A 27,110-nucleotide genomic window follows, 5' to 3' on the forward strand; every position below is an offset into this window, starting at 1 on the left:
TTTGGCTAAAAACAACATAATTTTGATTAAAAGACCACTGGGAGCACTTTTAAAATAGATCAAAAGATAATCAGAGAGGGACCATAAACAACAAAAGACATTTTACACATTTATTTGCTTTAACAGGGGTTTAGAATATAAATAGACCACAGTGAATTAGCAAACTACAACAAAGAAAGCTTCTGTTGATTTTCCACTAAACCTGGTTGTTGAGAGCCCAGCAGATTTTCCTCTTGGTCAGAACTTTTAGCATCAACAGCCAAAGATAGACTCAGATGCCATTTACCTCCCATGCTCCTCCTCACATCCCAATTATATAAACTGCATGTCCTTCCAGTAACCCTGATGGTTGAGCAGGGATCACGCCTTCCAACCGCTATTACACAAGCGCAGTTTGGCGGTTGATAAAGGCTGAACTTCAAAATGCTCTCCTTTTTTTAATCTAAATGAAATTTAAGGCTTAGTGATTGGAGTTGGCCTGAGGGGGAGTCAGTCAATTAGAATCCAATAATATCACTTCCTAAAGCATCTGCTTAATCCCAAGGATTATGTGTGTTATGTGTGCTAAATTGTTTTTAAAAATAAATTGTTTTTAAAAACAAATACCAAATTTCCAAAACAGAAAAAAAATTATTTTTACCAAAAGATTATTGTTTAAACCAGAAAACACAAGAGGCCTTGTGTGCATTGAGAAAACTAAACTTTTGTTATTGTAACAAGCCACACAATTTTCCAATACAAAAACAGTTGACATAATGCATTTCCAATTAGTCCGTATTCATTTTTTACCCCACCGTGAATTCTGTCGTCATGGTTTATGATTCAGCTCCTCCTTTCAGGCCCAAAGTACCGTGGAACAGCAGAAACTGAAGATCCCTTAAGTCTGTCAGTGATTACATCTCTATGGTAAAATCACTGCACAAAGAAGGCTTGTTTTTGCATCACAGCTTTGACCTGCATTGATTTGATTTTTTCTACATCAATTTAAAATGTTCCCCTGGGTTCAGAGAGTGATTGGTGGGTTAAATCCAAACTCTTCCTTTAAAGTATTATTTCTGCATCAACGCAAACAGTGTTAGAATAGTCTATTTAATCACATAAAGTGATTGAAAGTATTTTCTTATGCCATTTTATAGATTTTTATTTAACCCTACATTCTTTCAACTACTGTAATTCTTCAACCATAACACAGTGAACGTAATTTCCACCTGATCCTGAAGCGGAGAAAAGCACCCTTGTGCTGATATGCAACACTACAGTACTTCAATTCAGTTTCATTTATATAGCCCAAAATCACGACACAGTTGTCTCAACGAGCTTCACACCAACAATTAAACAAAGACGTAATATCCATTATAAAATGTGAAAAATAGCTAATTGCTAAACTAGACAGACCATGTACATCCCTGCACCTAATTAGACCCTCCTTCTAAGTGAGAAAAAGCTCCTTAAAGAAAAGCAAATTCCGGGGGGAAAAAAGAAAAAACCTCAGGGATGTCCACTCAAAGAAGGGATCCTCTCCCAGGACCGACAGGCGATGTACCAGAACTCTTGGAGAATAATTAAGTTATCTAACTCTACAACTACATGTCTGAATAGTGTAGCAAATAGGCTTCATCCAGATTGAACTGGGGGAAGGCTGGGGGTGGGAGACGAGCCAGAGACGAGGTCCAAGTCAAGCGGAGGGGAAAGAGGGACAACACGTGAATGTTGAAGGTGTAAACAGTCGAGGAGTTAGGGTATGTCAAAGGGCATGTGTTATTTAGGTGTTGCTGGCAACATCTTTGGTGTTAAAGGGTTAAATTATTAAGGCCAGTCAAATAAACTTCATGTTATTAGCTGTGATCAGACTCAGTTGGAAAGAATGGGAAAACACAAACCTTTCCTGGTTTAGTTTTTACGTTCACACACAGTACAACTGCACTAAAAAACAACAACAAAAAAACAACAAAAAACATGCAGTTGCAAAATATTACACCTATATACACCTCTTCACTACAGTATCATCTCAAAAGAATTTTCCAACTTTTTGACAAATTGAGCTGTTTTTTTATGTGCATGGAGCTTTCTTTGTTTACGTCCTTCAGCTTGCCTTCCCTATTTGACTTTTAAAGTTCTTTTAACCAAAAGAACATTGCTTCCACATTAGACAATCCAGGCAGTGAATTAATGCTAAATGTAGAGCTCTTTGACTTTGGTATTAAAGCTGCTGGTTTGGAACTGCACTTCCACAAGTAAAAAACAGTCCTATGAATGCTTATCAGTGTGCAGCACTGTCAGGTGTCACTAGTTAAAGAGACTTTACAGTGGCACGTGTCACATGTTACTTTATTTTGCATAAAAAATGGGGACAGGAAGCAGGAAACACCAACAAGATTGACTCCAACATTTGTTGGAGAATATTCAACAAGCACCATTTTTTAATCTGTCTGATACCGTCAGAAACAGAAAGTGAAGGAGATAAAACAAAATTAAGCACTTGATCTCTACATCATTATGGGGTTTAGGTTGTTTTATAACTAAATAAATCATGACATGTGCTTTTGTTTTTACAGTCCTTTTCTACATTTCTTTGCTTTTTTAAATTCTGTTTTCCAAGAAATGAGGGTTCCATCATGTGTTCTTGTTTCACTGTTTTGTGGTCGGAACTTAATTCTGAAGCTCTAATCACTGCAAATTATGAGCAAGCATGCAGTACTTCCTTTGTTTAGGTGAGACAAGTGACCCAACCTTAAAGTTGGACAAGGTCAAAAGCCCTCTGTGGACACGCACTGACTCTAAAGTCCATGTGGCATGCACAGAACAAAGCGAGGAACTGTTTGCATGCGGGTTAGTGCTCACCCTCATAAACCTGAAAATTGTTTTTTTTTTGTCTTCTTATCTTCCAATGATTCTTGTCTTGAGTTAGACCTTTATCTGTATTTTTTCTGCAGGGGGGTATTTCTTTTACTTCCTCTTCACAGATTTCTCAGCTCCTGTAACATTCGGACGTTTTTCTACTATGAAATGGCGCAGTATAGATGCAATTTGAAGCAGAAACAGGCAACAGATGCTAGAAAGAACAACTTTATTTTGGAAAGGGGGTCAGTTTCAAATCCTGACCTACATCTGGTTTTGTAAATTTTAAATGAGGTTATTTTGCGGTCTTCTCAGAAATGCAAATGCATGTGTCAAATTGACTGACACAATTCCAACGTGCCATAAGTAGTGAGTAAGTGAGGAACTTTCTATGTTGACCTTCAAACATCATCAAAGTTCGTCACCTCCAGATGACAGGAAAATAAAATGGTTGCTGTGGAGATAAAGCCAACTTAAAAGCCTCCATTTTGAAAAAAGTGTGTTTTTTATTGAATTTATCCCATGCAGCTCCAACCAGAGTGGCAGATGCAGAATGGGTGAGTGAGGGCCGTGTAGCTGATCAGCCAGTGAGGGCGAGTTAAAAAAGGTGGTGAGGGTGGGAAAGGGTAGCGTCTGTGGACCATATAACACCACTCATTTTGTTGATTTTTTCTTTTAATCTTTCCTTTTAAAATAGATGTCAGAGTACAAATAGAATCATCACTAGTTTGTAATCATAATTACAGTATTCGTTAAAGCAAAAATGATAACTAGAGTTAAAGGTAGACATTTAAAATATTTCCTGTTATGTTGTTTTGGTCTAGCAAACATGGTGGATGTGGTAGCTGGGTGTTGTGTTTCTTTCAGACTGAAAGCAGGAATCCAAATCAAAACTAAAACAACAGAGCGTTTTAATTAGTCAAAAAAAAAATCAATAAAACAGTTCCTTAAAATAAAAGATCTGTTCTAAAATATTTAAGTTTTATTCATTTAGCTTCTTTTTTCTACTTTTGTTGTAAGTGACTCTTTTCTTTAGGTATTGAAAATACATAAGAATCTAGTGCTTCTGTTTTTTTAAGCCTCCTAAAAAATATAAAAATCAAAACAGCAGAAAAAGTAATGAGCATCTCAAAAGAGGCCATGACTGGTATCTATTTTAACCTTTTAACTCCAGGCGTGACTTGCTTGAAAAGCAAAATAGGTTTAAATGTGCTCATTTGTGCAGATACAGTTAATGCAGCGTGGGATGTTGGGGTCAAGGACTGTCTTATTCCAAATCTGGAGGGCCCACCCATCACCCCTGACCTCTCATAACAGCAGTCATGAGATAACCGGGCACCTCCAAGGCTCTCATGACTCTTACATAACTAACTATTAACAAATATTTCATAACGACCCAACTTTGGTGGGAAAAGGGTTTTGGAAAATCCTGAAAAACAATAATATATAAACAGGATTTACTTTTCCATTATCCGATAAATGCTTCATTCTGTTCAGAGCCGCAGGGGGCTTGGAGATTATCTTAGCAGCTTCTAAAATATTCATTTATCCCGGATAAAGAAAAAAAATAACACAGCTGATGATTAAAAAAACACATAATGACAAAAAAGTATTTTATATTTAGGATCAAATGTACATATCTTTTATGCAAACCCTGATGTTCTTTGAATTTGCATTTTTACCACTTTATTTTTACGTTTTTCTTTTTTTTCCCGCCGTCTTACCAACTCATGTATCACTAACCGATATCTACAGATGCCTGGCACTTTGCCCTTGAGCCAGAAGCTCTGCCGCTTATGTCTTGTCCACATTTTATCTTCATCAGGAAGCAGTTTGAATCAGTTTAGCCTCACGTGCACATCAGCACGCTTTACAGCAGAGAAAGGGACACTCAGCAGCTAAAAATGATGTAAAAGCAGCTTTTATGCCCCGTTACTGATAAATCTGAAGATCTGAAGATTGGAACTGAAATTTTGCTGAATAAAATAAAAATGCATTTGGAAAAAAGGATTGAAATAAAAGTACATTTAAAAAAATGTCCAAGGTTGATAGTTTTAAACATGATCTGCTACCTCAGAAAATATTGTGTAGTTCAGATTTAAGTTGGTTTCCTTGAAAATCCCTGTATTCCTGTCGTCCTTTGTGTATGTGATGTGATGCAGACAGACAGCACCAACTCAGTAACCCTGTTGTGTGAGCGCGTGCCGTTACAGAGTGCTGATTGCATTCTTCCAGACAGAAGTCGCTTTGGGGTGCGAGTACAGACATTATAATGTCTTCATTAAAGAGGATGTCAGCACACATCAGTGTATTCCTCCTTTTCCGGTATGCTTTAATGCTTTGAGCTGTTAGTGTGGATGGAAACAAAGACACATCAATGACACTGACCACAGCGATGGTGTAGAATCATATTTGGTGTTGATTGTGACATATTTTTACATTAAAAACATGTTTCTGCCACAAAACCACTCTCAATGAATTAGTCTCCACTGTTTCTTTGCAAAATTTAAGTCAATCCTGATCTAAAAATTTTGATAAAAGTATTATCAACACGTCGATTAAGTACTCCTTACGGTTTTTTCCCAATTAAATTGGAAAAAGACACCAAAAAGACAGAGTAAAACACACAGACACTGAATAAAATCAACTTTTGCTTGATATTTAAGATATGAAAACACAACATTATTATTAATTATTGTCCACAGACATGTACACAGAACACAATTAATCTTTGAGTAACCTAAGGAACACTGAATAAGAAGTCTGTGATGATTTGCTTACAAGAGCTTTCCCCCCACCCCTCAACAAAGTCTTAAAAATCATCCATTGAGCAGGACAAAGTCCAGACATATCTTTATTGAGTCTGCCTATAAATCCACCCACCTGCCAATTAAAGCCCCGCTCAAGGATGAGCACATTTTTTAGCTCTAACAATGACAAAGGGATTCCTTTTTAAAGACCCACGTTAATGAAAATCGTGTTGTTGGTGTCTATAACCTTAAAACACTTTTGTTGTAAAAATTTACACCATCACTTTTTCTGGGATATTTTTACCCGATATAATATACCCAAAAAAAAGTACTTGTCTTAAAAAATAGTTCAAAACATGATAAGTTATAGTGGGTTTTTTTTCAACTGTGGTATGTGCAACTAAAGGAAAAAAAACATAGGAAGTACCTAAAAATATGCTCAAAAATTCCTGAAAAATTAGGAATTTGAGAAGAAAAAATTCCTAAAAAATAGTAAAATTATACAAAAAAAAATTGGTCTTTGGTCCACCCATCCTCGGAAATATGTCACATATACCCACCCTGGGATATGTGACACTTCCCTAGTAAAGGCACAGACACAGTTGGGGATGTAATGTCTGCTGTGGCCAGTCTGACCCAAAAATGACAACATGTCTTTGACCTTTATGGACTTTCATCTGCTCCTAATACTAGATACTCAGTTTTAATCTTACGTTATTTTATTTATGCTCTCCATGGTGAGAAACTTGCTGCAGGATAATGTTAAAAACACAAATATGACTTTCGCTGTAGTGGACCTTAAAGCATTTTGCTTCACTTATTTTTTGTTTAAATAATAACAAAGGTTAATGCAGATTTTCATCCACTATAGGCACAAGACTCACTGTCCTGGAACCTTGTTCAGTTTATTTTTTAATCTCTATATTTTAGTAATCATAACTGTTTAAGATGACTTTAAATCTCTATTTTAATAGGTTTTGGTTAAATTGTATCAACCAAGTAATTCTAAAATTGGGAGGTTACTTCCCTACTTTCTCACCACCACACAATCATCTTCCCAAAGCTGTGTTGATACACACTTGACTTTGTATGTTATAACAAAATCAGGACATTTCTCAGTCTGCACAGTCATCATTCTGGAGTAAGTCATGACTTTTTGACTTTTTCTGTTTGTTAAAATGTTCCTGTGTTAAAATGTTTCACCAGAAAGTTTTCCCTGGAGCTTCAAAGTAGCCTGGTTTGCTTTTTATTGTTTGTAAATTGTGTTTTTTTAAGTTAAATTTTGTAATTTGATGTTTATCTCTTTTAAATGAGATGATCTTATAGTAAAATAAACCTGTTTTTAGCTGCTCCTGACACGAAAAAGGCAAAAATGTGCCTCCTATTTTAAGTAATATGACAGTTAAATCTAGTGTCAGAGCTGTTTATTATCAGAATAAGGTCTTATATCCTGCTGCACAACAGTACCTGTTCTGAGGCAAAGTTTTTAAATGACAAAAGTGCATTATATAGATAAGTGCAAGTACATCTGCTGCATCAGGAGGATCTTTTTTGACACAACCTTTTATTTTGAAAGGAACTTGTATGTACTGCTGTCAGAGTAAAATAAATCAAAATTGTTTTGTAGCTTATTGAAAAATAAAAAACTGTTATTTAATTATTGTAAATCTCTAAAAGCTACAAACGGCTTCAAAACATAAATTAAGTGCATTTTTATGAACAGAGTAGTTCAATTTTGCAACTCTCATTCGGTTTTGCTGGTAAGAAACTGGACCAAATGGTTCTTTTAGTGTTAAAGTTTGCAGACCCCTGGTCTAGCTGTTTCATTAATAGCATAATTCGAAGTAGAACATACACACTCCTTATTCAAAGAGTAAATAGTGATCTCAGTAACTCAAAGGTTATGGAAGTGGAAAATTTACAATGAATCCATATCAGACTTTAACATCTTGCCCACACATGTCAAATGAAGCTATAATGAATATTTTCAAAATACTTCAAACTCAATAAATGGTGGGAAATGTGAATTTGAGTTATACTGCTCCAGATCTCAGACCATCCATCCTGTGATTATTTGATTAAATGAATAAACTCCAGGCTGATTTCTTAAGAGAGAATAAAAAATGAAAAAAGCCAAATGAGCCAGTATTTTGAAATGAACTGATCCAAAAGATTTGACTCCCTCCAAAGAGCCATAAATCCCATACAGATTTTTAAATCCCTTCCCAACCGGCACCCCACCCCCCCTGCGCACTGTGCTGGAGGCCCATCATTTCGGTTCAAGGTGCGGGTGCGTTATGTTGAATGGGTCTGGACCCAGCAGCAGGACAGAAACTAGTTGGATGAACTAATAGTTTTTTATTTAGTTCCAGTGGTGGTAGAGGGTTCTGGCTTGAAAATAACGTGGCTTGGATGGATGACAAAATAGATAAGCTGCTGGTCTGTTGGAGGTTGTGAAGACTGAAGAGTGGAGCCTTGCTTGAATTGGGGGCAAATGGTGGAGGTGAAGCTGGTAGCAATTCCTGAAGGGGCAAAACACAGAGTGGATAAGTGAGCAGGTAGAATGTAGCACTTGGCATAAAGCTTGGCATAAGGCTTGGCTTGAGAGTTTAGCATGAGTCAGTACTCGCACAGTACTTACCGTAGGAAGCAGACGGACTGACGTCGGCTGACGGGTGAGGAGTCCTAGATAGAGGCTGGCGGCTGGTGAGTTTATAGCTGGCAGGTGAGAAGATCATCCCCCTGAAGGATACCAGGATCCTGACAGTGCAAGTTTTCTGTGTGCAGCCTGATCTTTTGTTCCTGCTTTCTCTGAGCAGCCTTTTTACATCTTTTTAATTGTGTGGTGAGTTATCCTAGTGTTTAGTTTTATTAAAAATGTAAATTTATATATTCTTGTATTCTTAAACACGACTTTCTCAATTCCTTACCTCCATAATTTATAGAACAAAAAAGTAAGTTTAGTTCAGCAGAATCAGTTGTTGCAATATAATAGCCTTACTGCAGCTGTCTTAAGGTTATAATGCTCAAGTGCTCACTTTCAAGTGGTTGCAGTTTTTTTCTACCCTGCAGACCATTTCCTAATCTACTTTGTTACAGCCTCTCCTTTTCTTTCATGATCATTTATCCTCACAATAACATACTCCTCATCCCTTGGGTCGTCCTTGACTTCTTTACAGTCCGATAATGCAAGCCTCCCCTTGACTTACATCTTTAGGTACTTTCACACATTCTTAAGTCAGTCTTTCTGCAGGGCAATAAACAGAAAAATGAGCAATCACACACATCTGTCTCGGAAAAGCTTCCCCTGCTTCTTTTTACCGTAACAACTGTTTCTAAAATGGGTCAATTTGACAGACTGAGACCCAAAAAATGATTGGGTGCAATCGACGCATTTTTACCCTTTAACGGGCATAATTCAAGTCAGTAGCAGGGATTTAATTCACTGTTTTCCATGATTTCCTTGTCATACTGAGGCTGCAGTTCATGTTCTAACACTGCAGCTAATAACAGGTATATGTATCCAATTTAATCAAAATAATTGATTAAATTTCAGGGATGCTTATTACATGTTAACATGTGTAAAATAATTTTTTAAAAGATCTTTTAACAAAAATTGTTCGAACCATGACAAGAACAGGCAAAAACTCACAACAGTTTTATTGTTAGAACTCCTATTTTGAGTCTGACAGAGCAGCAAGTCAGAACAGGGTCTGGCACTGTGCTATCTAACAAATACCAGCTATGTTTTAATTAACATGAGTGATGGAAATAAGAAGAATTGTCCATCCATCCATCTATCCATTTTCCTTCATCAATGAACATATGTTCTTTACTGTGCTAAAGCAGAGGTTGGTAGATGCTGCTGTGTGGGACTTTCTGGCTAAGACTTTTTAGGACTGGAAAGCCAGCAAAGAGTATTTATACAGTACCTTTTTTTCCCCCAACGTCTCTGAAGGAAGGCCACACTGATGGGCCTAAAAGAAAAGGTAAATAAAACAAAACAGCACACACACCCCTGCAACAAATAAAATAACAAACTAACACAAAGGCATGAAATTGGGTAAAGAAAGAACTCTGTCTTGTGCCAATAAACAAAGAACAAAAGTTGCCTTTTTAAAACCAAATTTTCCTGCAAACAAATTGTAAAGTTTTAAAACATAACTTTCTAAGTTACAAGGCTAAACTACAATAAAGAAAAGAGGAAAAGCAACATGGAAAGACAATATTACAGTAAAATTAGAACCTCCTAATGTGCACAGAAACCATTGCACGGCCCACAGGTGCTACTCACCGCCACCCCTGCCTCCCTCTTTTCACTCTCTAGCACTGGCAGAGCTGTTGATGCTCCGCCACAGGCCTCACGGCCCACATAGCCTGACTGACTCCCCTCCCTCTGCCTCTGCTAGCCTGGTCAGAGTCCACGTGACAAATTGATGAGAGAGAAAAAAATCTTTTTTTTTTTCAAAATGGTGGCTTTTCTGTCAGTTTTATCTCCGTAGTAACCGTTGTGAATCAGCAAAAGTAAACTTTTGGATTTCTTTGGCAACTGAGGTTTTTTTCTAACCACACCCACATTCTTGATATAGTCATATCGTGTGTTATATTGTTTTATTTAGCTTGAGCCAGTGAGTAATGTATCACATTTCCACAATATTCTGGTAAAAAATATGCAAGTACAGTAACGGGAACGGCACTTTAGCTAGCTCAGCATGCAAACACTGTAAAAACTCCACAGCTAGTTTTGAATATTTTTCCAAGTAACTTAACAATAATTCTTGAGGAGTTAGGAAGTGATAGATCTAAATCTGTAAAAGGAGATCAACTTTGTAGCTGGTACTAAAGGTGTTTTTTTAAACACGATGAGAAGTCAGTGTGTCATGATCAGCTAGGCTGAGCAGACCCGGATGCTGAAACCCGGAAGGACCTAAGGAGAACCAAATGGATTTAGTTAAGGATGTTTTTTTCCAATAAGTTGTCAATGATGATGGACGAGGACCAGTGGGTGAGTTGAATGTTGAATATCCAACGGCGTGGCAATTCTAGTGAAGCGGCTGGGAGCAGTGGCGTGGCGTGGAGTTTAGGCGTGACTGGAGGCTTTGGATCTTTGGTGATATCCAGTCTGCCTGTGTGGAGATAGGACCCAGGTCGGCACTCGCAAAAACTGTCCTGGAGACGAGGTGGAGAACTTGTATTTAGTACAAAGCATGGAAAGCGCAAACTAGAGAAAAAAAACTTGAAACCAGGTAATGCACCATAGAGGTGCAACAAACTGGCGATGAATGCTGGTGAAGGTTCCTCTTAAGTAGAGCTGGCAGGTGTTGCGGTGAGTGCCAACAGCTGGATCCAATCTAAGCAGAGCAGAGAAGGGAGGGGGGAGGAGAGGACTCCCGGAGGCACCATGACACAGTCTGTCATAAAAATGCACAGCACTTACAAAAATACATGGCTTTTGTGCATTGAGTATCATCAACCTGAATATGGTCAATGGGGCTGTAATGTTCTTGTTCAGCGTGTCAAAACTGCTTACTAAACATCCAGCTAAACCGCGTTGAATGAAGAGAAAGTCGTCGTAAGATTCACCATTTACTTCCACAATTCTTCAACAACTTTCGGTGAAAACTGCAACAAACATTATAAAATAACATTCAGTACATAACTTCAAAACATGTTTCTAGGTGCAGTTATAAATAAAGCTTTATATTTTAGTAAGTATCTCTTTACAGACTAAAATATAACTTTAAATATAAAAACTTCTCCAAATTATTTCAAACTCACAACAAACCACATTATATAATTCTTTAACTTTTACTGGATAAACTTACAGCATTGCCTCAATGATGATGACAGTGGATGATCATGGATTAAGCTCACAAGAGTCTGTCATGCTTGCGGGAAGATCCAAGAAGAGACCGAAAGATTTTAACAGGAAATGATGTAAACTAAAGGCTCTTTCAAAATAAACTTCTTATCTAGGAAAACTTACATTTCAGTTTAAAATAAACTCTTTGCTTTAAATGCTTTTAAACTTTACACTCCCCGTCTGGCCTCTGTGAGGTCACTATAACTGTAATGAAATCTAAACATCAGTCTGTAGGGAGAAGCAGAACAACTTCTGTGACAGGCCTCTGAAAAGTCTTTGGGGTTCCCTGATCAACTGTTGTCACTTCGACCTTCCGTACAAGGTCATCTTGTCCAGGAAACGTAGCAGTAATTCTAGCCATTGGCCAGCAGTTCCGAACAGTTTGCTTATCTCGGAGCAGGACTAAGTCTCCAACTTGAAGATTCCTACGTGGTGTAGTCCATTTTTGTCTGCTTTGCAGAGTGGGTAAGTATTCTCGGCTCCATCTGCTCCAAAACTGATTTGCAAGGGCCTGCACCCGTCTCCACTGGTTTGTGTAAAGGTCCTTGTTGTTAAAGTCTCCAGGAGGAGGGGGAACTCCTGACTTCTGTGTAAGGAGCATTGATGGTGAGAGGATAAAAGGTTGCTGTGGATCTGCTGATACAGGTAAGAGTGGTCGAGCATTCATAATGGCGGTTACTTCTGCCATAAATGTGCAAAGCACTTCATGAGTTAGATTACTCTTTTGCTGTAGTAACATAGAGTCAAGAATCTTCCTGGCAACGCCAATCATGCGCTCCCAGCAGCCTCCCATGTGTGATGCACGTGGCGGGTTAAACTTCCAGCTGCATCCCTGTTCACTCAGGTACTTCTGCACAGTTTTGTCCATGCCAAGCTCTTTACATGCTCCAATGAAGTTTGTACCACAATCGGACTGGAGTTGCTTTGCAGGGCCTCTGAGTGCAAAGAAGCGTCTAAGAGCATTTATGCAGCTGGAGGAGTCCATTGACTCAATCACTTCAATATGAACAGCCCTCGAACTAAGACAGCTGAACATAATGGCCCATCGCTTACTCTCTGCTTGCCCACCTCTGGTACGTCTAGCTGTGACAGACCAGGGCCCAAAGACATCAAGTCCCACGTATGTAAATGGAGGACAAGCTGTAAGGCGCTCTGAAGGTAAGTCAGCCATGCATTGTTCCTCTGGTTTCCTTCGCAGCCTGCGACAGGTCACGCACTTGTGGATAACTGAATTAATTAGTGCTTTTCCTCCCAGAATCCATAGGCCTGCAGCTCTGATTGCTCCTTCTGTCAGATGACGGCCTTGATGTTTTACCTGAACATGGTAATGCCGTGTGAGTAGCAGAGAGATGTGGCTGTCCTTAGGAAGGATTATTGGGTTCTTTTCCACAGATGTCAGTTCAGAATTATTGAGTCTACCTCCAACACATAACAATCCACCATCCAAGGTTGGACTTAGTTTTTGTAAGGGGCTGTTTTTAGCCACTGCTTGGTTGGATTGCAGCGCTGACAATTCCTTTAAGAAGGCTGTCCTCTGAACCGCTTTCAATACAACATCTCTTGCTTGAGCCATTTCATCAGCAGTGCGAGGTAGATGGCATTTGTGCCATCCACTGCACTTGCTTTTTGGGTTTGACTGTTTGTGGGCTCGTGCCATGTGGATGAGGAAGGCAAGTCCTTTAACAATGGAAGCAAAAGTGGAGAAGCGGTGGAAACGATCAACATTAAACATTGCTTCTTCAACGTAAGTAGCACATGTTTGCACTTGTTGACGGATCTCAGAGTCTTTCTCAGGTTCAATAAGCTGAAACCTCCCTGTAGGTTGTGTTGTGGCTGTTGATGTCTTATGCAGGAAGGAAGGACCAGTAAACCAAGATGTTTGGGAAAGGCGAGATGCTGATAAGGATCTTGATGCGTGGTCTGCAGGGTTCTCCTCTGTGCGAACATAATTCCACTGCTCTGGAGTTGAAGACTGGCGTATACGTTGGACTCTATTATGGACATACGTATAGAAACGCTTTGTCTCATTACAAATATATCCAAGGACGACTTTGCTGTCTGTGTAAAACTGAACAGCATCAAACTTTAGATCAAGCTCATCCTGGATAAGATCTGCCATTTCAACTGCGAGAACAGCACCACAGAGCTCAAGCCTAGGGATGGTTGGCTCTGACTGAGGAGCTAGCTTAGCCTTGCCCATTACAAATCCCACCTCAGCTTTTCCACCTTCCTGAACAGTCTTTAGGTAAGCCACGGCGCCAATAGCTTTGTTTGAGGCGTCTGAAAAGACATGCAATTCTGTGTGCACTGCTTCCATTGAGGAAGATGTATATGCCCGTGGAACATGAATCTCTCTTAAATCTTGAAGGGAGTCTCTCCAACTCTCCCAGATCCTGAACTTATCGTCTGAAAGTGGCGTATCCCAATCTGACAGCTGCATTGTAAGTTCTCTGAGAAGGGCTCTTCCCTGGATGGTGACGGGTGCCAACAAGCCCAGGGGGTCAAAGACACTGTTCGCAGTGGAAAGAATTCCACGGCGAGTGTATGGTTTTCTCATGTTTGATACAGCGTAGGTGAAGGTGTCTGTTTGGATTTCCCAGAGCAGTCCCAAACTTCTTTGCATGGGTACTTCCTCTCCACTTAGATCTAGCTCTTTGACTACAGCAGCACAGTCATCAGGGGAGAATGCTTCCGTGACTGCCTTGGAATTTGACACAAACTTGTGCAATCGAAGGTTGGATTCTGCGAGTGAAGTCTGTGTTCGTTGGAGAAGGTTGATGGCTCCTGCTTCTGAGGAGACAGATATTAAACCGTCATCCATGTAAAAGTGTCTTTCAACAAACAGGACTGTGTCATCACCATGTTTCTGAGCACTTTCTCTGATGGCCCTCCGCAGCCCGTAGATAGCAACTGCAGGTGATGGTGTGTTGCCAAAGACGTGGACTTTCATCCGGTACTCAATGACAGGCTCTCTGAGATCATTGTTCTTGTACCACAAAAAGCGGAGGAAGTTGCGGTGGTCTTTATGCACTAAGAAACAGTGGAACATTTGTTGAACGTCTGCAAGGATAGCAATTTTTTCTTTCCGAAAACGTAGAAGGACACCAAGAAGAGAGTTGTTAAGGTCGGGTCCTGTGAGGAGCACATCATTGAGAGAGATTCCACAATGTTTGGCGCTGGAGTCAAACACAACTCTGATTTGGTCTGGCTTTTGTGGATGGTATACGCCGAAAGATGGTAAGTACCAGCATTCTTCATTCTGGTTCAGAGGTGGAGCTACCTCAGCATGACCATTGGCTAATATTTTTCCCATGAACGCTAAATATTGTTCTTGCATCACAGGCTTCCTTTTTAACGTTTGCTGGAGAGAGGTAAATCGATTAACAGCCAGCTGTTTGTTATTTGGGAGGCGCTGACGTGGTTCTTTAAATGGGAGTGGTGCAACCCAATTGTTGGCGTCATCCCTGTATACAGCTGTGTCCATGATCTTTAAAAAGAGTGCATCTTCCCTTGACAGAGCGAGTTTATTGTCATGATCTGTGCAACTGAAGACAGAGTGTCCTAGCATCTTCTCTGGTGATTTGCCAGGTCTGTTGAAATCTTCTTCCGTTTCTTTTATACACATTGAGCTGGAGCAGGGTTCAAAGATTGAATGGCGATTGGTCTGCCATATGCTGGTCTTGAACGTATTGACTGTGGGTTTATGTGCTTTGCCTAAGCAGACCTCACCAATCACTGTCCAACCCAAATCCAGACGCTGAGCAAAGGGGGCATTGTTTGGTCCATTGATCTGCTCTCTGACTTTATGTACTCTAAGTACATCTCTTCCAAGCAACAGGAGTATTTCTGCTTTTGGATCCAATTCTGGAATACACTGGGAAATGTGCTGGAGATGTGGTTGATGCAAAACTGAGTCTGGGGTTGGGATTTCAGCCCGGTTGTTTGGGATGGATTGACACTCCAGGAGAGGTGGAAGAGAAATTAGAGTTTTGCCATCCAGTGACTCAATTTGGAACCCTTCTGCCTGCTTGCCATACGTCTTCACCGTTCCAGAGCAAGTTGTAAGGTGGTAGGGGAATGGCTCACTTTCTACACAAAACTGGTCAAAAAACTCTGGCCGAGCCAGAGATCGGTTGCTTTGATCATCAAAAATTACATAAGCTTTGACAGTTTTCATCTTGTTGCTTTTGTGGAAAATCTTAGCAAGACAGATCTTGGAACATGAGCGACCCCATTGACCTGAACCACAAACTTCAGTGCAACTTGTGCTAACATCATACATGTTAGACTTTTCTTCCTCCCCGCCGTTCTCTTGCGGTGGTGGAGAGATCTTGGCATTTTGAAGTACTTGTCCAGGATGCATGGCTACATCATGATTGACACTTCCACATTCAGAGCATTTCACAGACATTTTGCAGTCTCTGGCAAGGTGGGAGGTTGAGGAGCAACATTTGAAGCATATTCGTTTCTCCTTGAGGAAGGCTAATCTGTCACCAATGAGCTTTTTCCTAAATGTTCTGCATTTTTTGAGAGGGTGTGGCTTGTCATGCAGAGGGCAGTTCTTATTGAGATCTATGCTGGCAGAAGAGACATTTGTTTTATGAACTGTGATGGGTTTGTTTGGATTGAAATTCTTTACAAACCATTTCTCAGGTTTAGTGCTTGGTGTTATGCCTTGATACATAAAGCTAGGATCATTTCTCTTTTTTGCTTCGTGACAGATGAAGTCACAAAAAAAAACAAAGGGGGGAAAGCGACCATTGTTTTCTGCTTTGTACGATGATCCTGAAGACATCCATTTTTCCTGCAGTCCATATGGAAGTTTATCCACAATTGGTGCGATTCCACGCGATGTGTCCAAATATGACAAGCCAGTCAGGTATCCATCCTCTTTAGCTCCTTGGATTTCCATGAGAAGATCTCCCAGTTCACGTAATTTAGTGTTATCTTTGGCTGAGATCTTGGGAAAACTGTCCAGTCGTTGAAAGAGCGACTTTTCGATTATTTCCGGAGCAGCGTAGCAGTCGCATAATCTTTCCCATGCCTTTTTCAGGGCCAGATCAATATTGTTTATGTAGACGGAGCGGACACGCCTGATCTGCTCACCAGATTCTTTTCCAAGCCACTTAATCATGAGGTCTAGCTCCTGACTAGCTGTAAGATTGACATCAGCAGCTGCGTTATTGAATGATGACTGCCATGCTCGGAAATTTTCTGGTTTGTCGTCGAACTGGTAAAGGCTAGAGGTGACAAGGTCTCGCCGTGCCAAGTATTGTGCTAGCGGCTCAGCTTGGTGCAGCATCATGGCAGAGGTATCATGTGGGGGTACATATGATGGAGCATGTACATTCATGATGGCATTTGTTTTTTCCGCTTTAAATTGTCTTTCTGATTCGATTTGCTTACTTGCATTTGGTGTTTGCAAGCCAACATTATCTTCTCTTCTTGAGCTTAGTCTTTCACCAACAGGTTGTAACCCTGAAGGGTTTGGTGGCGGGTCCCATGTTACAAAGCTATTTTGTGACTCTGCCTTTCTTGCTGATTTTGATTGTGGATCTTTTGAAGAGGAACTTGAAGATGATTTCTTGAACTCAATCTGCGACTGAACATAGTCCTTTGTTCGCTGAATTTTTATATTTTCTGATTTATCCTTTTCATCATCAACCACAAACTCCATTGCTGCAGCTTCCTCTAAAACCTGAGCCTCCACAATAGCTGCCTCTGCTTCTCTTTTTAGTGTTAATACTTCTAATTCGGTGTCAATCCGAATTGCTTCCAGTTGATTTTGTGCTTCTCTTGTTTTTCTTTCTGCTTCTCTTGCAGCCTTTTCGAACTTAAGTTTTGCTTCATCACCAGCATATGATGCTCTTACTTTTGCAGCTTCAGCTTTGGCTCTGGCTTGCACCACACTTGCTGATGACGTTGAGCTTTTGGTGCTCCTAACACTGCGTGAGGATGATCTGTGACTTGATGCCATGTTGCTCACTCTCAATCATCAAATAATGCTTTTTCACTGTAATGTTCTTGTTCAGCGTGTCAAAACTGCTTACTAAACATCCAGCTAAACCGCGTTGAATGAAGAGAAAGTCGTCGTAAGATTCACCATTTACTTCCACAATTCTTCAACAACTTTCGGTGAAAACTGCAACAAACATTATAAAATAACATTCAGTACATAACTTCAAAACATGTTTCTAGGTGCAGTTATAAATAAAGCTTTATATTTTAGTAAGTATCTCTTTACAGACTAAAATATAACTTTAAATATAAAAACTTCTCCAAATTATTTCAAACTCACAACAAACCACATTATATAATTCTTTAACTTTTACTGGATAAACTTACAGCATTGCCTCAATGATGATGACAGTGGATGATCATGGATTAAGCTCACAAGAGTCTGTCATGCTTGCGGGAAGATCCAAGAAGAGACCGAAAGATTTTAACAGGAAATGATGTAAACTAAAGGCTCTTTCAAAATAAACTTCTTATCTAGGAAAACTTACATTTCAGTTTAAAATAAACTCTTTGCTTTAAATGCTTTTAAACTTTACAGGGGCTAAGGTCTTGTTCAGCTTTGTGCTCATCGTCAGTAAACTGGGTCACAGAAACAATTGAAAAAACATGTTTTTTAATTCCACAATTATTAATGTTGTAATGTAAAAAGGTTATTAGTATCAATCTGAAAACTTTCCCATGTTTCATTTTATTCATTTTTGTATTGACTGTTTAAACCTAATTTACATCATTGTAATTCTGAAATCATTGTATGACTAAATGTACACATTTGAGATGTTATGAAACCATAGTTTTACAAGGTATCTGAAAGATGTTTTGACTGTATAGGCACTTGATAAGCTAATTGACCTGATTTTAGTCTCTGTGAGGAGGAGCAGATGTTTTAAGACAAAATTTGGAACACATGAACTTTTTTGGATGACTTTACTGAAAAATATCTAAACAAATGAACCAAAAAAACACACAAAAAAGACCTGCTGACATTTCTTTTGTGTCTTTTTATGGTCTCTCTTAAGAACTGGACAGTGTTATTTTTTCTGTAAATATTTATCATCAAATGTAAGCATTTTTCATTACAAAGTGTGAAAATATAAAGAGGAAACCTTTGATTTGACTGCCATTTTTGTCTTTACAGCATCTATAGTTTTTCCTACTTATTAAATTTTTGCATAATCTATCATAGTGTAGTTTAAAATGTCAAGAACCAAGATTTCCTTGTGTTTTTTAAGAAAATTAAGGTTCTTTCTCCAGTTTCCTGTGAAGGCAAACACAAAAAGAAAACAACTTTTTTCCAGTGAGCTCATCCAAACAACTCATTCAATAACTATGAAGGGGCTTGAGGGGCTGAGGTGGGAGAGTCCAAGAGGAGGACACTAAGCAGAAAGAGGTTTTGTGATAACAGGAGTGGAGGATGAGAAGAACGGAGGTAGAAATGACGGCAGTGTTAGCCTCTTGACAATAATTCACAGCTGCACAAGGAATTTGAAAATGCTGCCAAGTTCAGCTTAATTGGTCATTGAAGAACATTACTATTTTAAGTCAAATATTTTTTCTTTTTAATCCTTTAATCTAATTTACACCTGCAAAACTCAATTTGGCATGGCGCAAAGAACTTCTTTTAAGCACATTAAATCAGTTTTATTCATTCAACAAACTGAAAACTTGAAAGACTGACTCCAATGGATGACATCTTTAAAGAAAATTAAGCTTAAAATTGCATTTTTCTCTGTATTTATTTATTCAAAGCGTGGTAAATAAGGAGTACAAGAAAAAATACGTTTGGAAAAGCTTGTAGTGTTTCGTACAAACGACAATCGGCGGGCCACAAGCTCCATTCTGATAGATCCATGTAGGGTTTTTATTTCTCGTCTGAGCTGGAATCTGGCTCTAAACTCTACAGCTGGAGAGCTCCAATATCACTCTCCATTTTTTTTGCAGCAATAGTGACGCTTTGGCGCAGTTTCAAGCAAGATCTACCTCGATTCTGGTGAAGCGTTCTTACGTCACTCACTGTGTATGACACTCATCAATTAAATCTTAACTCTTAACCAATAACTAAATCGCCTACCTTTTTTTTCAGCCAATCAAAATCAAATATTTGCTTTTAAATTTGTGGACATTTATCTTCAGACAGTTTTGCTGGCCTTTCTCCACCTCAACCCCACCTAGAGCAATGCTTTGTCATAGACTGGTCCTTAACCCCCATCAAGTCTAGGCTCCGGGCTTTATTCATCTGTGGTCCAAACCACCAGCATGCAGGATGTCATTGAGCCTAACCGCCAAAGACTATGGACTTATTTCATGCACACCTTTTGTGTCACAAATAAATCTTTCTTTTTTCCAAGCTCTCTCCTTATTGAAATGTTAGGTCAGTGGTGTGAGTGGCTGCAAGCTAGAGGGAGGGTGTGTAAACATAGAGCTCTCAGTTCTGGATGACAGGAAAGGGGGGCTGGGTTGCTGCACACCAACAGTCCAGCCCACAACTCAGAGGTGAATTTCTAATAAACAACTACCACTTTGAAGATACTATGTCCATGAAAACGGCACAATTTTTTTTTCCTAAACAGTATAATCATAATTAAAAGACCAGCAAAGTTTTCCTGTTTTTTTATGCAGACAAGTTTATGTGGGTTCACGATGCTCTACAAACATTTGAAGGCTCTTAGAACTCAGCATTGAAACGTATTGTTGTTTACTCAGCAGGAATGAGTCTAATGAAAGGCGAGCTATGAAGGACGGAGGTCAGTAATGTGGCAGCAGGTTACAAACCTGTTACACCTGTGACTGTGGGCGGGTGAATGCTGTAAAACCTGGATGCGAGGATCCGTAAAGTGCAGGTCCTAAACAAAACTGTCAAAAGAGAGTCATGTTTTTGGCAATTAGTTCAGACCGGTCTTATCTGCGCCTGCAGCTGGAATGACTTTTGAGACTCTTCCAATGTTGCAAAATGAAAACCGTCTGTGGGTTGGGGCATTTGTCAGCAGGCGAGTTAAAACAGGCCCGGGGGAGGAAAAGTTGTGCCGGGAAGAGTTGCTGATGCCAGGATCTGAAAATGAGGATTTTCCCAGCTGTTCATAGAAGCTGCTATATAGAGGAATGTATCACTTTCCCACTAATGGTCGGAAGACTCAACCAAAACAAGCAGTAACGGCAACACACTATTAGGTTAACCCACTGAAAGTCATATGCAATTCGTCATTTCTAGAAAGAGCAATGTCAACACTTCTCTGGAAGGTTTTTCATTACATTTTTAGATTACAGTAAGATGTGCCACCTCGTAGTAGAAAAACTACCTTTGTTTCTAGTGTGAAATCTGTTGATTTCATGTTCTTTTTACTTTGATTTCCACTGAATACCAAGACTCTAGTTTAATGCAATTCAGTTTTTCCTTTCGTTCTTCCCAAGGTTGCATAAAAAGCCAAAATATCCAAACTTCTGACTGACGTTAAATCAATCTACTAAATTTAAGTAAACAAATATCTAATGTGTTTTAAACTTAATAGACAAGGAGGTCTTTTTTTCCATTGAAAGATTACAGTCCCAATCCATCCGTTGGGACGGATTGGGACGGATTGGGATAGCTTGTGTGATTGAATGAAATATCTCACACTAGTTGGTTTGAAGGCATAAGTATGCGTCTGGGAACAGTGTTTGTATTGTGTACATCCTGACATGTGGACATTTTTGCAGCCAACAGGTATGTTTATAACAGTCATTTGAGTGTGTGTGTGGACAGGCCCCGCCCCTTCTAGTTTTGTATTACATGTTAACCGTACTGTAATGATAAACATCCAGAAGGTTGTTGTCTTATGCTGCTTCATGGTTTACCCCCCCCCCCCCATAATCACCTTCCTACCCCCCCTCTCCAATATCCCTCTTTCTTCCTCCCTCCTTTCCTTTTCCGTCCGGTCCAACACAAAAGGTTTTCAAATACAATTAAAATGAATAAAGTTTAGCCTAAATTACAAAAGGGGTTCATTCAAATATACATCTAGTGTGTCAAAAGATTCATAACCCCCATTGTAACAGTAAAATATGTCCAAGACAGGACAAGAGGCCTTCAGCTCTCATCTGTTTGCCCAGCTGTTGGACAGGACAAGTTAGAAAAAAAATGACAGTCCTAATTCAATAATCTTTTGATCTAGTTTTGAATCATTGCCAGTGGCCTTTTAATTATAATTATTAATTGTTAAATTTAAAAAAATGTTAATTTATAGGACAGGAGTTTATTAGAAATTTGCCTCCGATTTGTGGGCGGGACATTTGGCAGTGCAGCAAGCCCCCCCCACCTTCCGGCACCCATCTGTTTGCACGTTCTCCCACAAGCTTACAGCCCACCCCATCATAACATCCAGCCATACCATTTTGATCCAAATTCCAGCTCAGACTGGATATAACAAAGACGTACATGGATCTATTTGTCTACAAATGGATGCATCGGATTAGAGCGGAGCAGCAAGCAGTGTATTTTCTACACAAGATTTTTATAATTGTATATTTTGCTTATGAATTACTGTGATTTGAAAAAGGAAATCCTCAGAAACTCAATTTTAGATTCAATTTTTTTTGTATATGTTCATCCATCATCAGAAAAATGCCACAAGAACATGTTAAAACACCAAAAACAGGATTTTTATTGGATTTGTAACATTGTTCACATTTATAAAGTAACTATAAAAAGTAGTAATTTGAAAGGATTTTTCTTTTTAATACAATTAAATACATAAAAAACTGTGAATTAAAAAAAAGATTACATTTGGAAGAGTAGATTTGTGAGCATTTTATTGTAATACATAAATAAAAATATTAAAGTTGTCACCAAAGCTAAGTCAGATAAACTAACTTAGAAAAAGCCTCAAAAGCAGGTGAATGATCATGCATATTGGCTGAGAATTAAAGCTATTGGGGAAAATAAAGCATATTTTTAAATGACAAAATGGACTGCCATTGGTTAAACTTTCAAAGATGTGATAATCCCCTCTAATCGCCTAAGTAAAATATTCAGCTTAACAGGAAATTGTGTGATGATCTGTTTCTGTATTAGTCACAGCAGGGCTTCATTCCGTGTAATTGGGGGTGTGGAACCATGACATGCAAAGGCTTTTAACACAGGGCACATAGTCTCTTCCCCCCTCCCGCAAAATCTGATGTGGCTTTTTTTTGTTCCTTCTGTTCCCAGAAGCCAACAAATAACAAATAACAAGGCATCATATTTGATTTAATAGTACTATTTGTTAAGGGTGGGGTGTATTGTATAGCACTTTGGGGAAAAATTGCATTTTCTCCCCCTGTCTTTTCTCACACAAAAGACAAATAACATTTGAAAAGGGAGTTTCTAAAATACCTTTAAAACGTTTACCAGAGTTGTTAATTTCATGTCTGAGATGAAGAGCCTCTCTTTTAAGGAATTTTAAACATATTTACGACACTTGCAACAAATCTGCACGGGTCGTTCTGGAGAGGTTGCAGGTGTCTGAAGCTGTTTTCAATTCAACTAGGCCATGGAGTGCAAAAAAGGTGGGAAACTTTTGAAACTAACTCATAACTGACTGGAAACAAAAATGAGAGACTCATAAACACTGAATAAATGGTCCAAGTTGTGCACAGGTGTAGTGTGATAGAGTTATGTGTGTCATGGTCTGGTCAGTCTCCTCCCCCTCCAACTCAGTTCCACTCCTAACCACCTCCAGCTGTTGCCACTCAACCTCATCAGCCCTGCTGTTTAAAAGGAGACTCAACCCCATCATTCAACGCCAGATCGTTGCCCTCTATGGTGACTACCCTGGTCTCACGTCTAGCTTTGCTCTGCTGTTACCCTGCTCTTGTTCTTGCCCTAACGTTGGTCTCCTGCTACAGGAAAATCTCATCACGAGTGACATCAGGTGGACCCTCTACAACCAAACCCCTTGGAATACGGCAGACGTCTCGGTCATCACTGATCCACCAGCTCTTCCACCCTCGCCACACGCCACAGCCATCTCTGAACCATCACCATCCCAAGCAGAAACTTCTCGGAGAGGAATCAAATTAAACTCTTCCTACCTGCTACTCGCCAGTCTTGTTTCTGGGTTTCACCACCTGGGTCCGCCACGTTCCGGGAATCATGACAATGTGCACTTTTTTGCTTTAATTTTTTTGTGAGATGCAAAATAAATTCAGTGCATTTCAGGTGAAAACATTAATTTACTTTTTGTATTTGAGCTATTGTAGCCAATTATGACACAACCTTAAAGTCATATCATAAAAATAAACCTTCATTCTTTTATGTTGTTTAAATAAGAGCATTTTTGGATCTTAAGAAATGTTGACAACCATTTCACAGCCTTCAACACCAACAGCACAGCTCCTCAGGTTTGATCAGATTTCATCAAGTATCTTCGGGATTAGTTTTCATGAAACAAAGACAGACACCTTTAGCTGTCTGATGGTCAGCAGATCGGCCTTATTTTCCCCATATGTTATGCAAAGAACTAATGAAGTGGTTGTTCATAACTGTGCAGAGATCTTGAAACTTATAAAACACACTAAAGGTAGTAGGACAAAAACGAATCGTAGCAATAAATTGAACTTACGCTACTACAATAAGTCAGGGTTATAGTAAAAAAACTCAGAAGATGTTGCATACACAGTTTGTGTCACTTCACAGATTTTTGGTAAAGGGAGACAGTTGTATTGGGTTGATGAACACAAGTCATTCTGGGTTTTCTACATATTGGTTGTTTAGTGTGTTTTTCTTATTGGGGTCAAAACTACAATTCTAAAAGACAAACCTTTTTTTAATGCAACATCAATGTCAACATTCTGTGCGTCTAAAATCCTGATTTTGATGGTCAGTAATTCCAAGTTCATGATTTAAACAGCCGTGAACACATGACGTCACTTAACAGACGAGCAGCTCCATCTGGTCATAGCGCCTCTTCAGGTTGGTAGCAGACAGAAGTTCAGTCAGAACCTAAGGACCTCTGACCTCAGATATGGTTTAGCAAATGCCACACAGCTGCAGGCCTGTTTACAAGAAGTTAGGGGTACTGGAATTTCTAGACAAACCAACCAACTCCATCGCTTTGACTTGAATACCAGATTAACGTTGCAGGTGACTCCACTGACACCAAGACACCGCTGTGAACGTTTGCAGTGGACCATGTGACCTGGACAAGGCAGCAATGGTCTTCCGTCCTGTTCGCTGATGAGTGTTGGGTCACCTTCTGCAGAAAGGACAGTCGTCAGTGTTGATGGAGAAGGCGAGGTGAGCGATACGCCAACCTCAACATGGTCCTCAGAGTTCACTTTGGTGACGGAGGAGCAACAGTCTGGACAGGCACTACTAGTCAGTGAAAAACCTTTGTAGGTTCTACAAGGTACAAACACCTTGTAGATGGTCTAGTCACTGCAGGTTCTTAACCCAGAGACATCTTAGAACCATCATCATCCCCTGATTCCATCAGAACACCCCCAACTGTCTGTTCATGGATGATAATGCTCCACCACATGGTACCAGAATTGTCACAACTAAACTTCAGGAAGTCTCATATGGTTAGACCAGCAATGACCTCTGACCTGATCCCCATAGAGGACGTCTGGGATCAGCTGAAGCAGAGACTTGATGATTGTACCCCACCACCAAATGATCTGTAGAACTGCTTGTAGTACTTGTTAAAGAGTGGAACACCTCAGAACAACATCATGAGGCTAGTGAGGAGCAGAAGACGTTACTGTTAGGCTGTTTTTGAGGCAAATGGTGGAATTAACCTGCTATTGACATTGTCAGTTTTGGTTATTTGGGGCTTTCTTTTTTTTTGGTTTTCATTTTTGGGGGTAAATATCAAACTACGTAAAATTGTGTTTCTTCTCATTAATTATTAGTAATAACAAAGGAACTTTTGTGTATTTCATTAAAATTGAGACAAGATAGGAGAAGCACTGATGTAAATGACAGTATCTCTAACTTATTATGTGTAGAGTAGATTGTGCGGAATCAGAAATTGAACTGATTTGTAAACGGTGATAAAACTTCTTTCTTACATTCTTCCTGGTTGCATCTGATTGGCTTTTTGCATTTTTTTTTCATAAATGAATAGCTGAAATAGGGTTTTCATTGTGGCCCACAAGTGAATACGATGTAGTTTGGTTTTATTGAACAAAGCTGTAACACATGGAACAGCTTTTGTGAGGTCGGATATAAAAGATGAGAAAAAAACATTGCAATATTCTGTTGTCAGATTCAGTTTAGAAGCAGAGGTCATCCACAGCAGGTGTTCATTACATTTTGGCTTGAAGACAGAAAAACAGAGTCAGACAACGAAGAAAGAAAAAAAGAGGACAAAGAGTAAAAAGAAAGAAAAAGAAAAAATACAAAAATACAACTCAATTTTGGGAAAAGAATATAGCCAGACTTTATTTTTGAACCAGAATAGATGCAAGTGATGGCAGGATCCTTTTCTGTAATTGATGATCTCTCAGAGCACATGGACAGGCCATACCTGGCCACCAATCATACATGTATCCCCAAAGCTCTGATCCGCTGCCTCTCAAATCTAATGGTCACTTATTTCCATAATTACCACACATATGGGTCCCCATTATGTGGCGATTGCTACTCAATCAGCTCAGTCATGGTGCTCTGAGTTATCAGAATCTTTTTAATTGATCTATGTCTTCCTTTTTAGCAGCGGGGTTAAGCATTAAACACACATGAGTGTAAACTCAGGAATTTCCATTGTGTTCTTGACATTCTGGTGTGTTGTAATTTTCCACTATCAACCATCCCTAATGTTCGTTATCAACAGAGCTGAAGGCCAAAGTCAACTTCTTTTGTGTGCAGAAACCTTCAAGTACACCCGTCTTGATTGTGTCGTTTCAGTTTACACATAGAAAACGTTCCTTAAACAAGAAACTGCAGAAAAAATTAAGTTTCTAATCATTTCAAAAGGCGTGTATAAGCAAATTACAGCTTTAGGTGAGGTTTTTGTCTTTAGGTTAAAAGTGGATGCTCCACGTGCTCTTGCATGAATGTGGTCACACTGGAGGGTTAAACGTTTGTAGTACATAGAGAGAAGCCTGCTGTGTTCAGTCAGCAGTCATCCTCCTTGACCCATTTTAAGCATTAACACACCACAATGTTATAGCATTTGACACGTGAGGCGTTTTCACGCAGAACACTGAACAGGCTCCCCAGCAATTGGGAAAAACGTTCACTTGCCTTAGGCTCAAATATTTACACTCCGACTTTTCATGACTGCAATCATGCAGCATTTTGGTCATATCGGAGTGAACTAGATTTTTTTTTTCTGACAGGGACAGTAAAAAGCATCTCTGCAAATGTATCAGAGTTAGCAAAAAGGCTTTTTTCCATCTGTGGTCCCTAAAACATATGACAAATGTGTCTCCCTAAAAAGACAGGTGAAATTACAACAAAAATCAAATAGAATAGAATAGAATAGAATAGAATAGAATAGAATAGAATAGAATAGAATAGAATAGAATAGAATAGAACAGAGGCTTTATTAAAGCTCCTTGCATTCACCACACAGAATAAAATAAACAATAAAAAGAATACATCATGAAAACAATCTAATCTTATCAATAATCATCAATATGTATTAGTTTAAAATAGTAAACAAGAAATAATAATTAAACAGAAA

The 27,110-nt window shown here is 39.2% G+C and overlaps 2 long non-coding RNA genes across 4 annotated transcripts; one reads left to right on the forward strand and one right to left on the reverse strand.

Annotated features, from left to right (window-relative positions):
* Positions 1 to 5,226: 5,226 nt before the first annotated feature.
* Positions 5,227 to 17,998, reverse strand: LOC110017460 (uncharacterized). Of its 3 annotated transcripts, none has more exons than XR_013652570.1 (6): positions 17,797 to 17,998; positions 11,414 to 17,593; positions 9,883 to 11,210; positions 9,521 to 9,565; positions 8,230 to 8,835; positions 5,227 to 8,110 (listed from the first exon to the last, which is right to left on the reverse strand). It is a non-coding gene; the product is annotated as an uncharacterized LOC110017460 (long non-coding RNA). The 3 variants fall into 3 exon arrangements; XR_013652569.1 differs by having other exon boundaries at positions 9,883 to 10,757; positions 10,844 to 17,593; XR_013652568.1 differs by having other exon boundaries at positions 9,883 to 17,593.
* Positions 17,999 to 23,004: 5,006 nt separating this feature from the next.
* On the forward strand, positions 23,005 to 23,748 carry LOC144988893 (uncharacterized). Its single transcript, XR_013652969.1, has 2 exons — positions 23,005 to 23,242; positions 23,326 to 23,748. It is a non-coding gene; the product is annotated as an uncharacterized LOC144988893 (long non-coding RNA).
* The last annotated feature ends 3,362 nt before the right edge of the window (positions 23,749 to 27,110 follow it).

The sequence above is a fragment of the Oryzias latipes genome, chromosome 21 (assembly GCF_053564925.1).
Source record: "Oryzias latipes strain Hd-rR chromosome 21, Olatipes_Hd-rR_3.1".
Lineage (NCBI taxonomy): Eukaryota > Metazoa > Chordata > Actinopteri > Beloniformes > Adrianichthyidae > Oryzias > Oryzias latipes.